Source organism: Sander lucioperca, chromosome 18 (genome assembly GCF_008315115.2).
Source record: "Sander lucioperca isolate FBNREF2018 chromosome 18, SLUC_FBN_1.2, whole genome shotgun sequence".
Taxonomy (NCBI): Eukaryota; Metazoa; Chordata; class Actinopteri; order Perciformes; family Percidae; genus Sander; species Sander lucioperca.
In genome coordinates, this window is record NC_050190.1 from 3,274,007 (window position 1) to 3,291,987 (window position 17,981).

The window sequence follows — 17,981 nt, forward strand, 5'->3', positions numbered from 1 at the left end:
ATAAATTTTTCACTTGTAAAAAAATATTCACACACATGTGATCTGAATTTGAAGTCATACAAAGAAAAAAAACATGAGAGCTTGTAAAAAAAATCTGAACTTGTAAGCACTTGTAGAAAATGTTCACACACCTGTATTCTGAATGTGAAGTTACAGAAAAAATATTCACAAATGTGTAGATTAATATTTACATGAACACAATGACAGCTGCAAACTTATAATACAACATTTACTCGTATACTTTTTTTTTTTTTTACTCTGGTTCATTTTCCATCACAACCACAACTCAGTAATTACAACCTCTCGAATCTGTCACTGCAACTTCACATATGTGCTCTCTCGCATCACAAAGTGGCAAATCTGCGCACCTCGACTTTCACAACACTCTTGACGATACATTTGGTGCAAAACTAATTTGTACCTGTGGACTTAGGCTGTGGAGCTCTGAGCTAACAGAACGGGAAAAGCAGGGTTTCTATCGCCAGATGAGGGACAACTCTGTCCGGCTTATTTATGTAGCATGGAAACTTGGTGGAATAGCATATGCTAGCGTTAGCTAACTAGCAGTCAGCCTGCTTCTAAATAAATACCTTTTAATTATCTAAACACTTTTTAACAGTCAAACTAAAACACTGAGCTCCAGGGCCTGCAGCAAAAAAAGTTTGTACATCTTTTTGTATTTATTTTGCCAACATAATCAAATCCTGTTTTTTCAACTACACCACTTGATTAATGTTTTGATAATGATAGTAAATGATGATAGTAAAAGTACAATGCTTAACCACTTGGTTGAGAAAAATCATATTGGTTAAGCAATAAATCATCCTCATCATGGCCTCAGAAGGACCTCAATGTCAATGAATGTTCCTTAAGTGAAAAAAAAACCCAGACAGGAACATAAAATGTGTGTTTTTGTACATGACAAAGTCACATTTGTGTGGTGACTGGATGACAGACAACATCCTCAGATAACCTTCCCTCTTTAATTTAATCACCATCAGCTGTCTGTAAATGGCTCTCTAATATACCACACGTTGCTGGATGCACACAATTTCCACTTACACTCAATTACCTCATCTGTAATGCAGCAAACAACAAGCAAACACATCCTCCCTCCTCATAATTGACTTACTGTATTCTAGCCCACTGCTGCTGCCTGAAAAAAAACTTTACAATGCTCCAATTTTGTGTTTTCTCACAAACCCAGTGTCAAAATGGCCGTGCTCTTTCAAAAACTAGACATGCACAATTTGGAATTTCAAAAGGCGAGTGCAGAGATGGACTTATAAGTGGGCTAATATAACAAACTTGCACAGCAGATGCAATAAAAACGATGTGCCCTGAGACTGATATTGCTACAATTAAAATAGTTTGACCTGTATAAACTTCCAGTTAATGACAGATGCAGTACATTAGTGGTAAATATCTTTACTTCTTGTATTACATTTCTGAATTGCTGAATTACTTATGTCCGCACCCGTGACTGATTATTGCCCCCATTGCCAGGCTCAAACACATTGCTGCAACAGTTGAACCCTTGACCTTCTGTTTTTTTCATTCAGTCTATCAGACCACCCTGCCTCTGCAACCACCGGCAACATAACTGCAACTAATAAAGATCTAATCTGATGTTGATAAAGATCACATCTGGCTGAACTTTTACACCACTATTCACCAGTCAGAACATTGAGGTCAACCAACCACCTGCTTTTGGATATCCTTCCATTGTATATTCGAGAGGCGCAGACTCTATATACTATTAAGTCCCTGCTAAAGACATACCTTTTACTCTGGCCTTTGGTCCTAGCTGAGTCTGGGCGTCAAATGTCTTTTAATGTGTTTTGTTGTTCCATGTTATTTGTAACAATGTATTTTTACGTGATCATTTTTGTATTTGATATTCTGCACATTGGTCAACCACAGTTGTTTGAATGTGCTATATAAATACATTTGACATTGACAAAGCAATCAGGTTTCTGTACGATGGCGCATATAAGCAGAATGTACAAGTACAGGAGCCCCACTACAAATCTAACTTACTGAAATGTTCCTTAAATTGGGTAATAAAAAACAATAATCCTTGCCGTGTGAGGAAATACCCAGGCTAATTCTTTATGTCTTATTATTCGCTTTCATGGAAAAGCAGCAGGAATCCTGAGGTAGAGTCAGCTTGCTTTGGTTTGATCTAAATGAACAAGGTGTTGGTTGGAGAAGATTATACATGCTGGGTTAACCTAAACTGTAAATTCTACACAGTGTACAGTATCTCTTAAAGTGGCCATATTATGCTCATTTTCAGGTTCATAATTGTAATTTGAGATTGTATCAGAATAGGTTTACATGGTTTAATTTTCAAAAAACACCATATTTTTGTTGTACTGCACATTGCTGCAGATCCTCTTTTCACCCTGTGTCAGGTCTCTGTTTTAGCTACAGAGTGAGACCTGCAACTTCTGTAAGATCTTTGTTGTCAGTCGCACATGCGCAGTAGCTAGGTGAGGATTACATGAGCTAGCTAGCTGTTTCTGCAACTTCGGCCTGTACAAGGCAGGATTAGCAGGGAGACTTCTTCTAAATGAGGGCACACTTCCAACTTTGTGTGGAATACCTGCGGAACAGGGACATGTAAGTAGTTCTAGACAATTTGTTTTGTAGATTAGGGTGAATTTGTGTGTGTTGTAGCAGTGTTTTGCCATTGAGAACGAGCTAGCATGCTAGCGCTAGCATGCTAACGCTTAGCCCCCTAGGCCCCTCGTCTCGGCTAGTTACGTAGAAATCTCACTCATCTCACTCAAAACAGTATGGATGTTTGTTTTTTCAAAGTTTGTATGCGTGTGGAAGCACCAGAGACACAAAATAACACCCCAAATCCCAGAAAAAGTGTTTTTTTCATAATATGGGCACTTTAAAGTGCTTTTATTATGCTTTTTGGCTTTTTCCCTTTACTTTATTGTGTTATATACCTTTTTGTGCACGTTATAGGTTTACAAAGTGAAAAAACCCAAATTCCACCCCAAAGGGACTTACCATCTCCAACAGAAAACACTGTTCGCAAACTGCTCCAAACAGCTCTATTGTAGTCCACACGTAACACATGTTATAATGCTCACCTAGCTGCTAGCGTGGCACGCCCTCATACTGACTGGCTGGTTGTCCTTACCTAAGTACTGCGCATGTGCGACTCCCAACAAAAATGGAACAGAAGTGAGATCCCTCATTCTGTAGCTAAAACAGAGAGCTCAACACACAGGGTGAAAAGAGGAGCTGCAGCAATGTGCAGTACAACAAAAATATAGTGTTTTTTGAAAATTAAACCATGTAAACCTATTCAGGTACAACCTTTAAATACAATTATGAACCTGAAAATGAGCATAATATGGGCACTTCAAAGTGTCCATATTATGGAAAAATCCCTTTTTCTGGGATTTGGGGTGTTATTTTGTGTCTCTGGTGCTTCCACACGCATACAAACTTGGAAAAAAAAACATCCATGCTGTTTTGAGTGAGATACGGTTTCTGAATGTCTTCTGCCTTCAGTCTCTGGGTGAGCTGTTCAAAATCTGCAGGGCTTTCTACGCCAGTAGCCGAGACAAGGTGGCTAACCGTAGCATGCTAGTTTGTTCTCAATAGCAAAACACGGCTACAACACACACTAGTTCACCATAATCTACAAAAGAACTACTTACATGTCCCTGTTCTGCAGGTATTCCACGCAAAGTTGGAAGTGCGCCCTCGTTTAGAAGAAGTCTCCCGGCTAATCCTGCCTTGTACTAACTGAAGTTGTAGAAACAAACAGCTAGCTGATGTGATCCTTACCTAGCTACTGCGCATGTGCGCCTCCCAACAAAGATAGGATAGAAGTGCGATGTCTCACTCTGTAGCTAAAACAGAGAGCTCAACACACAGGGTGAAAAGAGGAGCTGCAGCAATGCGCCGTACAACAAAAATATGGTGTTTTTTGAAAATTAAACCATGTAACCTTATTCTGGTACAACCTCAAAATGCAATTATGAACCTGAAATGAGTATAATATGGGCACTTTAAATATCCTCTTTAAACACACTTTTAATGAGTTGCTTTGATGTTACCGTGTTTAATCCGGCTCACTTTTAATGTCACCGTCTTTTTGTGCGTGTTTGCTTTATGGATTTATTATTTCTTCCTTTCATGTATCTACTTTTGATTTATTATTGTTTTATCTCTACCAGGATTTAATTGTATTTGATTAAAGTTACAGACAAGTAAGACATAAGACATAATCAGATAATCAATACATTAAGTAAAATAGGGATTATTAGCAGGATTATATTATATTAACAATATTGTGTATTGGGAATTGTTGGGTCTCTGTAAATTATAGTGTGTACTCTAGCTGTACATTGTCCTGAGATAACGTCTGTTAGAATTTGACACTATAAATAAAATTGAATTGAATATACAGTATTACCATGCACATGCGCACACAATACAACACTTCCCTAGTGTCACACAACACCACTCTGACAGAGGATAAAACACTATCCACCATTACTTTGATGGAATGGATGTCGTACTGTATATTTTAAAAGACTACATAATAAACGTTTAGAAAAGTACTTTTCCAAAATGTATATAAAGATATGTGAAAGTTTTCAGGCATGAATACAGTATAACAATGGTTTAAATCAAACTGGACAGACAGAAGGGTGTCCCAGGGTGGCTGCTGATTCAAAAAGTTAATTTGAAGCATGTGTTTATCATGATAATGTCTCTCTCTTGCTGTATGTGAATGCCTCTCCTGATTTCTGCAAACGTTCCTCCCCGCTGGCTCTGTACCCAGCTCTGCTTTAATGAGCCAGGCATGGCCTTGTAATCATCAGGCCCCGGCAGGTCGGATTCCTCTGGAAACTCATTGCAGAAAAAAACAAAAACATTGTAGAAACTGTAAAGGATCCAAACAGTTGTGTGTTTAAAGGTCTAATCATTTCAGCTGGACTTGTAGGCCGTTATCTTGTTGGCTAGTTTCATTTATAATAAAATATCAGATTTTATAATCTACATGTGTGTTGTTTGCAAACATCTTAATTTGTAAAGTAACTAGTAACTAAAGCTGTCAGATGAATGTAGTGGAGTAAAAAGTACAATATTTCTCTCTGAAATGTAACGGAGTAGAAGTAGAAAGTGGCATGAAAAGAAAAGACTCAAGTAAAGTAACTCAAATTTGTACTTAAGTACCTCGAGTAAATGTACTTCGTTACATTCAACCACTGTTTTTTATAAGGTGATTAATGGGTTTTCATCTGCAGGATTATGCTGTCAGAGCCCCAGCAGACAAACATCTCCCAGTAGCTAATAAGCAGCTGTACAGAAGGAAGAAAGAAAAAGAAAAAAATAGACATTGTGCCGTAACCACATCTAAAGTCAGAAATAACCATTTCTCCTCTGACTGAGTGTGAGGATGATTCCGGACAGCCTGTCGAAACGTTCAGTCGGCAGATCTCATGTGAGCCCAATCCGCACAATCACCTCGTCATAAAGAAATCTTTCATCTCCACTTTAACTTTTAATCTTCACTTTCCCCGCTCTACTGCAATATGTTAATTCTCATCCTCACTGCTGGGGAATCCCCCTGTCATAAGAAAATAAACAGGGTGGTAGAGAAAGATGATTGATAGAAGATTAAAAAATACCTACAATATACATTTGCTTCTGTTAGCAAAGTATTTTGTTTTCCCAAATCACATTTCCCTAACAATAACCAAGTAGTTATTTTCATCCAAATCATATTCTTTCCCTAAACTTAACCAAACCTTAACCACAGTGGCGTCAGATCACAGAACAGATTTACTTTTTCAACCGGGATTTGTAACAGTTTTGGAAGGCACAGCTTCATCAGTGTTAAGGGGGTAGGGAGATGGGGTTAAATTAGAAATGAGTCAAGTTATTGGTTGCTTTTGAAGCAGGAAGTTTTAAATCCAATCACATAAAATTAGACGATACACAGGCAGTGTAGTGATATCCCTGCAGTTGTGGTCTTGACCAATCTTGAAATAAAATCATGAGTCCTCTTCATCCGAGACCGAGACAATGTGGCCGATTCCTAGACTTGAGTAGGGATAGACTGATTATCTGCCCGTTTTTTGGCAGTTTGCAGATTATCTGTATCGGCATTTTATTTGCCTGATAACCGATAAAGTTAATGAATTAAAAAGTGTTCTACTTTGGCTCGGCTACAGCTCTGTGTCTGTCCCTCTGCTTCGGTTTCACTCCCCACTGAGTCTGACTTAATGTCGCCCCCCCACAACACTATCTGACTCTCTGTTACTGGCTATTATGTTGAAAGTTTCTCATTTATTAAATAATTGCTAAAAGCATCTAAACCAAGTTTTGTGTTGGAGTTTGTAACATTCCAAAATCTTCATTTTGACTTAAAGATTTTAATTTTCCCTGTAAATGCATATCAGTTCCAAATATCGGTTATTGGTTTCATTAACTACTAATAATCAGTATCGGCATCGGCCCTGAAAAATCTGTCGATCCCTAGTCTTGAGTACTACAAACTGGGTGAACGCAATTTGTTTCCTGTGAAATCTTAACCCTCGTGGTGTCATTGGGTCAAATATGACCCATTTCCAAAAAATGTTTATATCAATAATATAATTTGGTTGCAATTTCTTACAACCAAATTGCCCCAAAATAACTTGGATGCATGGATGCACGTTTTATGGAACCCATGCAACATTCTACGCATGTGCAATTAATGATTACTTCCATTGAACTTTGGGGGTTTTATTCAATTTCATAGCATTTGAAATTAGTTTTAAAACAGTGTCGTGACTAAACTTTGACATAAACCAGTCTGTGATTGACTCAACATCCTCTGATCTTAAAGCGGTGATAGAATGCAAAACCAAGTTTACCTTGTCATAGTTGAATAACAACAGTTTGGTGGGTAAAATAGCCATACATAGAACCTCAAAGTCCCATTGACACCTCTTTCCTATGCATGGAGACGCGGTGTAGACAGAGGGGAGGGTGTGTGTGTGTGTGTGTGTGTGTGTGTGTGTGTGTGTGGGTGTGTGTGTGTGTGTGTGCTTTGCGCGTTATAAACCAACCAATCAGCGCACAGCTTATCTAAATATTCATGAGCATACCATATAAGGGAGAAAACCTCTTGTTTCTTTCTAGTGCTATTCCACAGGGTTGCATTAGGGAGCATAGAACAGCACCCGGGCCATTTTCAGCCCAACCAATGTTACATACCCTATTCGGAGACCTTAAGGAACACTGTGAAATACCCTATATAATCATTCTATCACCCCTTTAACATTAGTCAAAATAATTCATAATTTCTTTCTTTTAACAAAAAAAAAGGTATAATGTCATAGAAATTAGGTTTATTGATCATGAATTTTAAAGTAGTAGTAAGTGTTAAAAAAAAGCACCAAACGCATTTTAAAAATTTCTGACCTGGAAGGAGAAAGTTCATAGTCGACGGGAGGACAACACAAGTGTTAACCATGTGCAAAGTTTTGTGTTTAAGTTGATACTAATAAGATCCGTCATCCTGAGTATTCCAGGTCAACTCCTCAGCTATTCAAATGCTATTTTATCAAAACATCTTAACAGTGTTGATGTGAGTCATGGTTGATGCCAGAGGGCTTTTTTTTATCTTTCAGATCATTCACTATCCACAGATGTCACAGGCAGTTTCAAACTGTGGACGATTCGGAGAGGATAAAAGGAAGGACTGTAATGCTTTGGCCTCTTCCTCCCTGATCGTTCTCCTCTTTGATCAGCAGCAGAATCACTTTAATCACCGAGTACAAAGGCTGTGTGCATAAAACCAGACTTGGCTAATTATTGATGACACATTACAAGACAGTTACACAACACAGAATTGACAGAACTGAATACTCTCGGGTAGCGCAGATAAAAGCATAGTCCAGGAAACATTACCAACGTTATGTAGAAATAATGGAAACATATGAGACTCACAAGCCTATAATACTCACTACATCAAACGATAAATTGGAAGGGGTTTACATGCCAGAATATGCTGCTTAATATTGGAACATCCAGTCATATCCCAATAATAAAATTCACTGAACTGTTCTGGATTTAACGATTTGTCATTCAGGTTTCTGCAGAAAATACATTGAGAGGATCTAATAGATTCCACAATGCCCCTTCAGTTTTCAGGATTGAAACAGCATGTCTGTAAAGAAATGGAAAATGAACACATAGTAGAGACCGTAGCCACGCTCTCCATATCGGATCCACTTCAAGTTAAATGGTTTCTTCCACAATCAGTTAGCATCTTGTTTCACACTAGGAGACACATTGAGCTGAGATTGAAAATGAGTTTTACCTTGTCAGATTCTGTCCACTAAAGCATTTGCTTTTTATTAAATGACAGCAACCAATTGTCTGCACAGTATGTGTTTTCAGTAGCCATTTGGGACGCTCCTCTTGATTTATATTGTGTTGGATTTAAACACATAAAAAAAGACTGAAAGTCTGCAGCCATGCTAACAGCTCTGTGACACACAGCAGTGCTTCATGCTAAATGCTAACATCGGAATACTAACATGCTCAAATGACAATGTTCATGTGGGTGTTGTGTGTACCATGGTCACCATCTTAGCTTGTGATATTTAGCACTAAACACAGCTGTAATAGAGCTGAGGCTGAAGGGACTGTCAGTTTTGCAGACAAAACAACTTAAGAATAGATAACAGATGTCAAACAGCTTGTCACCCCAAATTTTGTTTATTTTTTTGTTTTTAGTTAAATTTCGTTCAACCTTTTAATACTTTCCAAAAACTTTCCTCAAAAATAACTTTGTACTTTGGTATCATTGTTATTAATTATAGGCAATGTGTTGTACAATTTTGAATAATGAATTACTAGAGAGTTATTTAGTTGGCAAGTCAGGTAAAAACCATGCTAACCAACATATACTGAGAATAAAGTTTCCAATAATATATAATGCTGGATTGAATGAATATTTACTTTGGTTAAAATGGAGCTTTTCGTTTCGTTCTTTCCTATAATTTATACCAAGTTACATATTTGTTTCTGGGAAACATTGAAATTTATGGACCTGTAAATAAGTGTTACCAACTTTGAATTTAAAGGCCTATACATGTTTCAAGCTGATAACTCATAATTATGCCCTGGTATGTAGTATTACCAGGTATAATAGTAGTCTATATACACGACGTTCCACAGGATGTCCCTCTCTTCGGCCGGATGTCCGTTACCTTCCTCTTTCTTTGTGTTGACGTTCTAAACTCTGGTGGATTTATGAGGACTATGGTTAACTGCTCCTCAGGGTAAATCCAGACAGCTAGCTAGACTATCTGTCCAATCTGAGTTTTCTGTTGCACGACTAAAACTACTTTTGAACGTTCCACCAAAACAAGTTCCTTCCCGAGGCTATTTTGCAGCGGCACCGTGGCTCCGTACGAAGACGATTGTGATTGGTTTAAAGAAATGCCAATAAACCAGAGCATGTTTTTCTCCCATCCCGGAATGCTGTGTGGACTAACCAGACCCTCCTCAGCGCTGTGGAGGAAGGTCTGGCAATGCACTACTACTAGTAGTAGTAGTCTAATAGGGACCCAGTTTGGGAGTCGCCATCAATATCCAATAAAAGCTGTACTGCATACTGTATTGTACTCAGCCTGCTGCAATAACACAATAGGTAACATTAATGATCCATAATGTTTCTCTGTGTGATAAAAATACAACAGTTCAAGCACAGTACAGTGTCTCCTGATCACACCGCACCAGACTGGCACACTGCAGGGCTGCTAATCTCTACTCTATTTCAAAGCCACAGCTTCATTTAGATCTTCTCTATGTTTTTATTGTTTCCTCTGTGCAAATGTACAAGATAGAGCTGCTTAAAAGACTTACTGAGACACAGATATGAGTGACGTTTCTGAGGTCAGACTGGATGCTTATTACTGTGTAATGTTTGGTGCCTGTACTCTGTCAGAACGTGTTGTGTGTGGGCTTTAAAAAAGACAAAATCACTGAAATCACTTGTTATGTGTGGGGTCACAAACCATACCAAGTGTTGTAGTGTATTTTGTGTTTCCAGCAATGGTTACAGTTGCGGTTCTGGCAACCCAAGAACTGAGCCACTCCATTCAATTTACATTGCAAAATTTACATTTTCAGCTGCTGCGCATCCATGAAACTTTTACTTTAGAATTCATCCACATGAATAACACAAGTTCCACTGGTGGAGCTTATTGACCCCCTTTCAACAAAATTGTCCCAAGACAGCTAGGAGCTAAACTCTGGAAATAAATCAGGAACTAAAAAATCCATTTGCACATACTTCCTAGCATTTCCACTGCAGCTGAAGAACCCTGAAGATAAAGGGAAAGTACCTGGGCAAGTACCAGTGGTCCGTTTCAGAAAGCAGGTTTAGTGAAAACTCTGAGTTTGTTAACCCTGAGAGAGGGGTTACTCCAGCCCGTTTCAGAAAGAGAGGTAACTTAACCTCAGAGTCAGTTACTACGGTAACTGAGTCTGTGAACCTAATCTGGTTGGGAGCAGGTTTTCTTCAATAATTTTCTTCTCAGTCTCCTCCCTGTGACACAGCGCTCTTTCATTTCCTCATTCATTCATTCAGTCTGTATCAGGCGCATTTTAGCGCAGTTTGTTATCTTCATGAATAAAAAAAAACAGGGTTGGTTTATTAACCATGTTAGGCAGACTATACGTTTTTTTTCTCAAAACATGGCATTTCCTTCTGTCGACGATTCCGTTGATGAAGAAGCTGTATTACTTCGCAGAGATTTTAAACATATGTCGGGAGATGATATTGAGGCCCCGACTATAGATGCATTTTTATTTCCAGATAACTACCTATCTGAGCGGTATCGTTTTTCTTCCCAGTCAGTTATGTAGTCTACATAACCTTATCCGTCCTCATAACACTAACATCACCCATCGTGGACATGCTCTACATCCCAGCAGATTCTTTGTGTCACATTACGTTTTTTGCAAACAGCAGTTTTCTTTACAACATTGGTGATGCGGAGCATTTTAGTAAAGCCACTGTATAGCCAAGCACCGTCAGAAAAGTGTGACTCACTCTGAAACGTGTTTTAATCATTTTTGTAGTGTTCCCTGGACACAATTACAGTAAGAGCCAGTAAAAAGGAGTTCCACAGTATTGCAGGTGAATGATGTAAACCCTTTGAAATAAAAGATTATGAATTATAATTCTGTCAATGATGGTGCTGCAGCCTCAGAATGGGAGTAGTAGGCCTAGTAGCCTACTTTTTCGCCCGCAGGATTGCAACTAAATGTAATATTATACTTATGATTAAATATGATATTAATACACTATATTGGAACTTACGCATTTACTCTAGTCGCAATTTTCTCCCATGCAAATTCTCTCTCTTTTGCAGCAGCCGCTGTGTTGCTTTTTTAACGAAATACATGTGCGCATGAGTATTTCCGCCGACCAGTTTGTTTGTGGTTGTTACCATGGTGAATCGTAGTATCATGGCTCCATTCATGCTGCCTTTTTATTGTGGTGGTGCACGCGCTTAACTCTGAGTGAACCTACTCTGAGTTGATTTAACCAACTCAAATCATTCACTCCAATGTAATACATTATAGATTACTAGTTACTGTCATTTGAGAGTAATTAGTTATATTACAATATTACTGTCTCTGAATAGTAATGCTTTACACTACTTTTGAGTTACTTTCACCAAAATAACGGTGGAAGTTTGACTTGGCAGGTAGCTTGTTAATTTCACCACCGGATCAGTAAAGTCTCCTCTTCATCCACTTAATACTCACAGCTTTTTTTTTCCTGTGAAGAAATGTTTCGCGGTTAATTCTTAAAAAAACAAAACACCACTAAATGTTGCGTTAAAATGCGTTGTAACTCGAGTATCTGAGAGCAACGGGTATAATATTACAGACATTTAATTAGTAATGCGTTATATTACTGCGTTACTCCCAACACTGCTGATGAGAGAGAGATGATGATGTGTTGTCACACAGACAGCCAGCGATGTACGGTCATAATAGGTTATGGATCATCCATTAAATCATGTATATATCAGTAAATTATTTGCAAGGTTGAATGAATTTAAATTGCAAATAAAAAAAACTTGCACCGTTCTTACGTTTGTTACCGAGACCACCACTTTCAGGCGGCCCAGAGTTCGATTGTTTGGTCCGCTTTAGAGTTGGAATAAGCTTTCACACCGCCTCAAACCAACCAGACTATCCAACGAACACTCCAGGGTTCGGTTTAAACGGATCAGACAGCTCAGGTGTAAAAGCCTTCTCAGTGTAGTTCCCTAGGTTCAAACTGTGCAGTCGAGGGCAAAGTGGCTTTTTGTGTTTTCAAACATTTTGGAAGCACTGGAACCTGTGACGTGACGACCTTTTGGTGTGACCTAAGCACCAAAATGAAACTTTGTGATTCCCCATCACTGTATGTGAACAAGCTGCCTTTCATGTTGACCCAGTCTGTGCACACCACCGCCTGGGTGTGAGCTGGAAACCAACATATCTTTCTCCAACCCTAAATCAAGTTGGACTTTTTGGGACTTATGGTTTTGTTTTTTCACCAGAGATGCCTGTCCACATTAAAGCAATTCTCTCACTGTGATGGTGATGTGGGAATTAAACAGGACAGTCTGCAGTCCACGCTCTGTCACTTTGTTCAAGGGTCTCTGTTTGGCCCTGCATCATCTGAACTGTGTGTGTGTGTGTGTGTGTGTGTGTGTGTGTGTGTGTGTGTGTGTGTGTGTGTGTGTGTGTGTGTGTGTGTGTGTGTGTGTGTGTGTGTGTCTGTGTGTGTGTGTCTGTGTGTGTCTGTGTGTGTGTTTCTGAGCAGTCGTCCTGAGTCTCATTGGGGAAATACAGACATAAAGTGAGGATACGTTTACCGTGTCAGACAGGACTGTGGGTGGAGGACAGGACAGCTGTGTGCCAGCTCCCTGCATGCTGTCAGGAGCTATCTATGTCTCACACACACACACACACACACACACACACACACACACACACACACACACACACACACACACACACACACACATGCACACAAGTTAAAAAACTCAACACACGCTACAAAAACAAATGCGCAGACACTAGTAAAAAAACGCATTCTCAGACACAGACTCACTTCCATGTCACATTAACAGACACATGCATAAACATCACAGACACACACTCATCTCCTATCACACACACACACACACACACACACACACACACACACAGCACAGACTTTTTCAGACCACACATGTGCCTGTAAAAAACACGCCACCCACCCTCCAAAACTAAAACACACATGAGCCCTCACAGTCGTGTTGGCTCTCGTCACACATGACCAGGAACATGACTCAGCTTCTTCTTCGCCTGTTTGTCCACTAAAGCCGCGGCCACACTGAATTCTGTTTCATTTGAAATCAAAGAAAAGATGCTTCACTGTCGCAGTGTATTTGTCTTGATTGAAAGTCCTTAAACCTCAGATTGCTTTTGTTTTTTTGTTGCTTCTCTTGGTTGCACTTTAATTCTCCTTTGTCAAATAGCCTTTAGCCTCCCTTTTCTGACTGTATATCATATAAATTAAATAGTTAACGTAACAGTTGGAACATTTAGGGAAATATGCTTTGACGTTACTTTTCTTTCTAAGATGAGAAGATCAATATCAACCTCACGTCTGAGTTAATTACAGAGCTCGAGCTATTAGCTTAACTTAGCTTAGCATAAAGACTGTAAACTGGGGGAAACGTATACCCTGGTTCTGTCCAAAGTGAAAAAAGCATAATGCTCACTGATTGTATTTCCTTTGTTTAATCAGTACATGTAAAAACATCAATTTGAGGTTTTTATGGGGCGTACCACAGAGCTAAAAGAGAGTTTATATTGGACTTACATTCAACAAGTGGAAACAAACAAGACTCCTATGGCATAAACATAATTTTGCTGTTACTGACTTTGTAAGCCATAATATTATAGTGGCTATATATCTGTCAGCTCCGTTTGGTGTTTTTCTGCCCGTTCTTGGGCAAAAATCTAATCAAATCAGCTTGACATCCGTTTACTGGAAACTTTATTCTCCATAGCTGTACAATTTGAACTATTGTATTTTTACATTTAGACAAATTTCACATTTTGCATGTTTAGCTGACGTGATGTGTTTTGACTAAAAGACACACTTTACACTGCAATCGAATTTACTGAAATGAATGCCTTCAGTTCAATAAGGGACTGTTCGTTATTTAATTAAGGGGCCACCGGAGGAGTTTTGTGGCCTCTAACCTAAAAAGACATGACCCTCCCCTCATCAGTAATAATCCTCCTATGACCCTCCAAAATGATTTGAAAAAGAGGAATGACCCTCCCCTTGCGTGCAAGTTTGCACTTAGCAAAGAAGTACAGATACCATTTGATTTTTACAGCCATGACATACATGAGTTAACCTCTGCATTCTCATCTTACACATCACACTCCTCTGTTATGGTGTGGTGGCCATTTCAGTAGATTTACTCACTAACATTGTTGTGAAACACAATAAGCACTGGAAACTAAATGCACACTTCATGCATTACTGCATTACTTCAGATACTAAGTTACTCCTCTAGTAAACTAATATTCACATGAAATAAAAACAATAAAACATTGAGACCATTCAGCAAAGGACACTGGGATATAGGCTAACCAATTCAACACTGGTTGCTATGGACTATTCGTCATTGTATATTTTAGCACATAGGTAAAGCTGCCGAAGCTGAACATTATATTCCAAAACATATATGTTTATTTTTAAAGCAGATTTTAAGTTACATTGTAACAATTTAACAATTCTCCCTTATGAAATCCAATCGCGGCACGGCTGTTTTGGAACGCAATAGACAGACGCTTCAATTGAAACAGATGCTTTAATTCAACTAAAATGTAACAGTGAACAATCAGTGTTGGACCTACAGTCTGTTGAGATGCCTCTCCAAACTCACCATAAAACGTTAAGACACGTTGAGAAAAAAGAGATCCTTATTTTGCCGTAATCCAATGACACGAAAAAAAAGTAAACCACAGCGATCAGTAGATCCACAAAAAGGGTCACGGTGTATCCAGCAAAGCCGATACGAGCGTCACATTCATCAGCCAGCTCCGAACAGGTGAACAAGGCCTCTCCACTTCGCCATTTAAACAAAGTGGAATAAACGTATAAAAGTCCAAATCTACACAAAACCCGCAATCAATTAGTAAGCTGACATCACATGTATATACATGGCATTTAGGAAACCTTTATTGCAAGGTTGGCACGGCAAGATGTCCAGACATAGTGCAACAGTAACTTTTGTTTTTTGCGTCCTGCACTTTTTTTTACTAAAGCAGTATACGAACTCTGATGTATTACCTATCACCATTTAGTAGTTTTGTGTTATTTAAGATATTTATAAAATATCTGGTCATGCCAGATGTAATTATTCCACTCATTTTTTAAACAATGCAATTACCTGTTTGAGCCACCAGGGGGGCAGTGCTCCTCCTGCCCCCCCAGCAAACTCCACATATGGGGTCAGACCCATCTGAGAGCTACATGGATAAATATGCACCAAACAAGCCACTTTGAAATTTTGCTCTTTTCATGAATAAAAAAGTTGGGTGACCCCCCCACCCAGACTAAAAAATGTTGGATGACCCTCCCCTCAGCATAAAATAAAAAGACATGACCCTCCCCTATTTTCCTCCGGTGGTCTATTCCATAAACGGTCCCTAACTGAATTGAAAAATGTCTTCATTTTACAATTACTACCAAAATTACAGGACATTTCGGAAAAGTTCTTAAGAAATTACAAGCTTTTAAAAAAATAAGCGTTGACGGTATTCTTACACAAACCAATGTTGATCTAGCCTGGTCCTACCAGACTCTCGTACATTTCATTTGTCCAGAGAGTCTGGCCACTCTCCATTGACAAGTGTTAACTTCCTTGAAGGTACTCTGTTGAAGTTTAAAACTATTGGATCTGCCCAGAGCCACTCTGGATCTGCCATAACCAATCACTAACGTTTGGTCGTGACGTATGTCATGCCCATGTGCAACAAGAGGGGGGACCTACAACTATCGGCTTATATTTAGCATTAGCATCGCTAGCGTTAGCCTTAGCCAACTCCTTCACCACTGACGGAGCGAGCTGGAAAATCTAACTGTTCCCGAACCCTGTGGGGAGGAGGGCCACAACATCATGGCGACCAACACAACTCAGCAAATATTGTTCTTGCTCGGGCTTTAACTTCTGGATATTCGGCATATTTGCTGCCACAACGGACTGAATGTCTTCGCTCGCATCTTTCTCGCGCATGTCCTAACGTCATTGTTCTCAGCCACTCCCTCTGTTCGCTGATTGGACCGCCAAATATTTGGCCGGAAAAAACCCAAGAATGTACCGCGATCCCAGCCGGAGTACTGAAGGGAAATGAAAATTGAGCGGAAGTACGTAGGAGGGCGGAGCCAGGCTAATGTTGATCAGCCTTTTAGGGTAAAATACCTCAGAAATGCCGCAAAAGAGGTGAGTCAGAAGAAATTACATCTTTACTGACTAAACATCACTTCAGTTCTTCTCAGAAAACAGCATTTAAGAGGCAGATTACATTTCAGAAAGCATCCTCCAAGACACATCCATTATCTTTAATGTATGACGTAAAAACATTTCCATTTGGTGATTAATCCATTCACCAGAGATGACAAAGGTCCACCATTTCCGCTTTCCTGAGGTAAATATTGGTTGGGAATTGCTCCAAATGGCAAACATGTACCTTCTACCTGCATATACTGTGTCAGTGCAGCTGAAAATAAAAGCGAGGGGAACACAGTGCCTGTTTATCTCCAAGTACGAGTGGTGTTATTGTGTTTAAATTGGGGTTATTATTTTGTCTTGGCCAACCAAAGATAGCAGGAGCTGCATTTTCACCTCCTCCTGCTCTGTTTACTGTGACGAGAGGACAGATTTACCTTTTAGTCTGTTTGTGTACAAAGATTTACTGAGCTAATATTTCAGCTGCAGCCGCGCTCAGAGCAACGACAGAGAATGCAAATACTTTACTAACACATACAAAGGGACACGCACATACAAACACACACACGGACACTCACACACACCTGCACACCGGTACTTTCGTTATTCTGCAGAGGCACTGCTGACAAATGGACCCTGTAGACAGTTAAAGCAGTTCACACACACTTATATTTTACTCCTGTTAACATATTTTACCCCAGAGTTAGATTTAGGCAACTTAATAGGATATTTAAGGCGTATACTCTGAAGTCAGAACCCTTGCTGGGGTGTTTTATCTTTGGCTTCCTGTACTGCAGGTAGGATTTTAAAAGAACAAGTAGAGACAACAATGAGTGTCACTATGCAGTTCAGGTGTCCTCTATTATACATACTGTATACCAAAAACATACTATGAATTTACAGTAAATACATATGCACAACTGTAAATTATTGGTGGAGTATTTACATTTTGACTTTATACTTCTTCCCTACCATCACATTTCAAAGATAAATATTGCACTTTTTAACAGAAAACTCTGTCCTTTGATTTTTCTCCACAACCGTTCCTCCGATCGCCTTCACACTTGGCGGGTGGATTGTTGAGGACCAAGTTTTTGAGATCTACGGGACATATTTATTAGTACACACACTGTGTAGTGTATTGAGAGAGGACCTCTATTAGCTTGTGGCTTGGAAGTAGCGTGGTCATCCCCATAACCACAAGGTTGGCGGCTCAATCCCAGCCCCCTAAGCAAGACACTGAACCCCAAGTTGCTCCCCAGATGCTGTATACAGCTGTCCACTGCTCCTAATACTTGTAATGTCACTACATTATACTATGTGTTTGTGATGATTAAGAAATAAAGTATGTTTTTGTTTTGTTTAACTGATACCGCCGAACGGCATGCTGGGTAAAGTTCGCTCACTGTCACTCCCAAC

The 17,981-nt window shown here is 39.3% G+C and overlaps 1 long non-coding RNA gene across 1 annotated transcript in view; it reads right to left on the reverse strand.

Annotated features, from left to right (window-relative positions):
* Positions 1–3,535, reverse strand: part of LOC116036818 — a 397,754-nt gene extending 394,219 nt beyond the window's left edge. Inside the window, exon 1 of the long non-coding RNA XR_004101723.2 lies at positions 3,385–3,535. This is a non-coding gene — a long non-coding RNA (uncharacterized LOC116036818). The remainder of the gene's footprint in view (positions 1–3,384) is intronic.
* Between the last annotated feature and the right edge of the window lie 14,446 nt (positions 3,536–17,981).